The following is a 6,000-nucleotide window of genomic DNA, read 5'->3' on the forward strand; positions in this document are numbered from 1 at the left end:
GGCGGCTGGAGGGGAGTTCGAACAGACTGTGACCTGGGTAAGAAGGGTCTGTAGAGATGTTACTTGCACGTTTCCTGGTCCTGGACAGGTACAAGTGCTGGCTAGATGGGAGGTTAGTCCCGATTATTGTAATGTCCTTCAGGTGGTTTGACACCAAACTCTTAAAGGATTTCATGACCACAAATGTCAGGGCAACAGGTCTGAAATCATTCAAACCTGTGATGGTGAGCTTCTTGGCCACCGGTACGTTGAACGTTCACGTTTTTGAATATTTAGAAAATATAATATGTAACTTGATTGATTTAATAAAGGAATGCATTCATTACATTCTAACAAGCATTTGTTTTCAGTGTTTAGACATCAGTGATGCCTTGTAATTTTGTGACCAAACTTACAGGTTTTTTGAGTGATGTGCCATTTTTTGGTGGCTTTTTTTTTTTTTTTTTTTTGCTTTCACTTGCAAACACAGATGGCGGCAGTGAACTCAAGATGCAACAACTGCCGAGCGTGGGCCATTCATTAAAAAAGTGGTTTTCAGCTGTTTAATGCCACTCCACTCCGAGTTAAAGTTGCCTGTCAACCACATAACATTGCCTTAATTCTACTACCTTATTGCTAACACATAACGGGCAGTGTCTTAGACGGGCTAAAGAATAGCATCTAAGTCACCGCTGGTGTAGGGGTGCCCTCGCCTGAATTGTGAGCGGGCAGCATGGGATCAATTCCTGCTCAGTGGCAGTGTGCATGTGATTGTGTATGGCTGGCGATCAGTTCAGGGTGTAGTCTACCTTTCGCCTGTTGTCAGCTGGGATACTCAAGCACCCCCAGCGGCCTTGGACAGAATAAGTGGTGCTGGATCGATTCACGATTTCCCCTCAGTGGCAGTGTACATGTGGGTGTGATTGCGTCTGGCTGGCGATCTGTTCAGAGTGTAGTCTGCCATTCGCCTGTTGTCATCTGGGATACTCAAGCACCCCCAGCGACCCTGGACATGGTAAGTGGTGCTGGACAGGATACGCAGTGTTGAAATGGATGGATGGACAGACGATCGCAGCAGGTGGCTAGCAGGAAACCTCCTCAGTGAGCAGCCGGCCGTCTGACACTGTCTGTGGTGAGTCTCCGGGCCAGGCAGCCGACCGTCTAACACAGTCCGCCGGCCCGCCAGTAAACTTTAGCTGCTGATTGACGGCGGGGGTCTGCGACACAAAGCCCCATGTCTGGCTGGTAAGAAGTCAAAATCCTTCTGTTAATCTTGTCTTTCACATTCTCAGATTTTTTTTTGTCACTTACACACACATTCACACCATCACTCACACACATTCATACCGTCATATGTGGGAATCGAACTCACAGTGTCGGCACGCAAGACAAGCATGTGTACCCCTACACCATCAGCCACTCCCTCACTCTCAGATTGAATGGGAATTTGCATTTCAGACACCTGATGAAAACAACATAAAAAAAGCAATTTTTTCTATAGGCTAGAATCCATCCCATCACTTGATTGACACACAGGTAAGCCTGTCGGGAGGCAATCACAGTGAACCGCACATGTACAATAGAAAGTGACCACACCCCTTCACCGTAGCATTTCGGCGCCAAAGTTATCAAGCTAATCAACGCATTACGCATCAACGCACGCACTCGCTTTTTTTTTTTTTTTTAAACTAAAGAAAGTTTATGACCATAAAAAATGAGTGGGGTTGCTGGACTAAGTAAGAAGCTAAACCGTATCACTTTCATACGGAATGGGAGTTGGACTTTTTTTTACCTCATTGACTGGGTTGACATTCCCTTTAGCACAACTCCATCTAGTAGATGCATAACGCAACCCTAGTCAACCCCAGTTTAATGCAGTAGCTTCTATTCTATGCGCCTTTTAACCCGGTGCGCCCTATATATGAAACCATTTCTAAAATAAAAATTTCAATGAAGGTGCGCCTTATAATCCAGTATGCCCTATAGTGCAGACAATACTGTACTTTAATTCTGAACTGAATATAAACACTGTTTTGCTCCTTTATTCCAGCTTGTTCCAGTGAAATACTGGGAAAACAAATTACACCTTGTCATGGACTGACATGATTACTCATGAACCTAAAACTTCTTAATTCTTTACATTTTATTTGATTATATTATTTATTTATGCCTTTATGAGATTCAATATTATAGAATGCTATTTTCCTTCTGGAAAACACATTGTAAATATTTCTGTTTGGGGGGAAGCCTGGAACAAATTCATGGCATTTGCATTCATTGAAATTGAGAAAGATGATACAAGTAATTTGTTTTACAAGCATAGTCAAGGAACAAATAAAACCCATATCTTAAGACACCTCTGTGGCACTCTGAAAACTGGAATGCAGAAAAATTGAGTGATGGAACTTGTAGGTTCCAGAAGACAAGCATAAATCAAAGTCAAAGTCAAAGTCTCCTTTATTGTCAATTCCTCCGCATGTCAAGACACACAAAGAGATCGAAATTACGTTTCTCACTATCCCAGGGTGACAAGACAGAGTTCACAACGCACATACAAGTAAACAACACAGGAAAAATAACACAAGAAGTCAACATCAATGAACAATAAGCGTGATAGCACGCTAGCCGCTCCCGATGCACAGCAGAGTCCGGTAAGATGACAGTCAACCAGGCCACTGTGAACACGAGCACACAGCAGGCACGCACTGTCCGGTTCGTGGATCCTATCAGACGAACGCAACTTGTCGCGAACGAACGTACGCCAGGAGAATGGAACGCTGGGCGAGCTGGGTTGGCCGCAAGCCTGGCCCGACGTCTCCGTGCTGGCCCCTCTTCTGCTGCTTCGCAGACCCACTGCCGACGCATCCCAACAATGCTCCAGGACAGAGCAGTCCGAGCTCACGACACAGTCCAACCGGGGGAGGAAGAGCAGGCCAGTCCGGCGTCGCTCCATGACGAAGCAGTCCGAGCGCCCTTAATCTCTCCGCACCAAAGTCCAGAACGCCATAAAATCCACTTCCGCCGATGTTGAGCAGAACATGCCCGCCGCACTAGTAGCACGACGTATCACACGAGACGAACACACACAAAACTGCCGGACAAACACTCAGTAAACACTCACACAACACCGAACGGGACAGAGAGTGGCCGCTGCGTGTGCACGCGCCGCCATCTTGAATTTTAATTCTTAATATTTAATTATATTATATATATATATATATATATATATATATATATATATAAAAATTAATAATTTAAATCTTTATTAATATATAAAAGGTTGTACTTACATATATATATATATATATATATATATATATATATATATATATATATATATATATATATATATATATATATATATATATATGCAATCAGATGAGATCCTCATCTTTCATAGTTAACATAGACAAAATCAGCTGCCCCTCGCATGTGAGTTTTAACAAGGTTTGCTTCAGAAAGTCTGTGTATGGTTTGCCTCATCACTCCAGCACATAAAAGAAGTCTTATCAAAGTGTTTCAGTTGAGAGACTAAAATGTGTGCATGCTTCTATTTCATGACAGTGATGGAAGTCTCAGAGGAATTATCCTTTCATCAGCTTGTGAGTGTAGCAGAGTGTATTTGCATGTGTGTCTATCTCTCATCATCTTCCCATTTTACACCTTGCGCCTACAGTTAGCTGGGATAAGCTCCAGCTCACCTGTGATGCTAAAAAGGACAAGGGACTGAAAATGGAACGAGTGACTAAAGTCTCCTTGTAGGCTGCAGTTTATTGTCAGCATCTGTTACTACCAAATTACTTTGCAGTCAGCAGCAGTTCTGGGCTGCTTTGATGCATTCCATAAACAAAACCTGCAGAAAATACCCTCTATGAACTATGGAATTAAATGATCAGCAAAATGCAAATGTACGGCTGAGAGTGTGCGTATGCTGCATTTCCATATCAAACAGAGATCAATTTTACAGCTTGTCTGGAAGTGAAATGTGGAAATACGAGTGTGTGCGCATCGGAGTGAAAATACACAATAAATTGAATCGATACATAATTATTGTTTTTTATTTCTGTGTCTCTATTAACTATAGATATAGAGCAACATTTGTGTCACCACAAAAAAAGGAACTGTGAAATAATGAGCAAAAAATACTACAAAGGCTGGTAAATACCATACAATTAGAAGAGTAGTGTTTGGTGTCTTCATTAGAATGTGAGTGTGTATATATATATATATATATCCATCCATCCATTTTCTGAACCGCTTAGTCCCCACGGGGGTCGCGGGCGTGCTGGAGCCTATCCCAGCTGTCATCGGGCAGTAGGCGGGGGACACCCTGAACCGGTTGCCAGCCAATTGCAGGGCACACAGAGCCAAACAACCATTCGCACTCGCACTCACACTTAGGGACAATTTGGAGTGATCAATCGGCCTACCAAGCATGTTTTTGGGATGTGGGAGGAAACCGGAGTGCCCGGAGAAAACCCACGCGGGCTCGGGGAGAACATGCAAACTCCGCACAGGGAGGGCCGGAGGTGGAATCGAACCCGCAGCCTCCTAACTGTGAGGCGGACGTGCTACCCAGTGCGCCACCGAGCCGCCATATATATATATATATATATAGGCTCGGTGGCGCACTGGGTAGCACGTCCGCCTCACAGTTAGGAGGGTGCGGGTTCGATTCCACCTCCGGCCCTCCCTGTGTGCCCCTGTTTATATAGCAACACGATAACAGCATGGATGTTGGTCTCATGGTGTGTGCTGTTTGGTGGATCGTTTTCCAAGGTTCAACTTACCGGTTCTACTAAGGTTCTTCTTATATTATTAATATATAAAAGGTTGTACATACATATATATATATATATATATATATATATATATATATATATATATATATATATATATATATGCAAACTCCACACACCACACTGTGAGGCGGACAGGCAGTTCGGTGGCGCACTGGGTAGCACGTCCGCCTCACAGTTAGGAGGGTGTGTGGAGTTTGCATGTTCTCCCCGGGCCCGCGTGGGTTTTCTCCGGGCTCTCCGGTTTCCTCCCACATTCCAAAAACATGCTTGGTAGGCCGATTGAAGACTCCAAATTGTCCCTAGGTGTGAGTGTGAGTGTGAATGGTTGTCTGTCTCTGTGTGCCCTGCGATTGGCTGGCAACCGGTTCAGGGTGTCCCCCGCCTACTGCCCGATGACGGCTGGGATAGGCTCCAGCACGCCCGCGACCCCCGTGGGGACTAAGCGGTTCAGAAAATGGATGGATGGATATAAATATATATATATATATATATATATATATATATATATATATATATATATATATATATATATATATATATATATATATACACTACACTATATATATATATATATATATATATATATATATATATATATATATATATATATATATATATATACACTACCGTTCAAAAGTTTGGGGTCACCCAAACAATTTTGTGTTTTCCATGAAAAGTCATTCAAAGTTATTCACCACCAAACGTTGTGAAATGAATAGAAAATAGAGTCAAGACATTGACAAGGTTAGAAAAAATGATTTGTATTTGAAATAAGATTTTTTTTACATCAAACTTTGCTTTCTTCAAAGAATCCTCCATTTGCAGCAATTACGGCATTGCAGACCTTTGGCATTCTAGCTGTTAATTTGTTGAGGTAATCTGGAGAAATTGCACCCCACACTTCCAGAAGCAGCTCCCACAAGTTGGATTGGTTGGATGGGCACTTCTTGCGTACCATACGGTCAAGCTGCTCCCACAATAGCTCAATGGGGTTCAGATTTGGTGACTGCGCTGGCCACTCCATTACCGATAGAATACCAGCTGCCTGCTTCTGCTCTAAATAGTTCTCGCACAATTTGGAGGTGTGTTTGGGGTCATTGTCCTGTTGTAGGATGAAATTGGCTCGTAATTTCCGGACTATGAGTCGCTCTGGAGTACAAGTCGCACCGGCCATAAAGTGCACAATAAAGAAGAAAAAAACATATAAGTCACACCTGAG

The sequence above is a fragment of the Syngnathus scovelli genome, chromosome 5 (genome assembly GCF_024217435.2).
Source record: "Syngnathus scovelli strain Florida chromosome 5, RoL_Ssco_1.2, whole genome shotgun sequence".
Classification (NCBI taxonomy): Eukaryota; Metazoa; Chordata; class Actinopteri; order Syngnathiformes; family Syngnathidae; genus Syngnathus; species Syngnathus scovelli.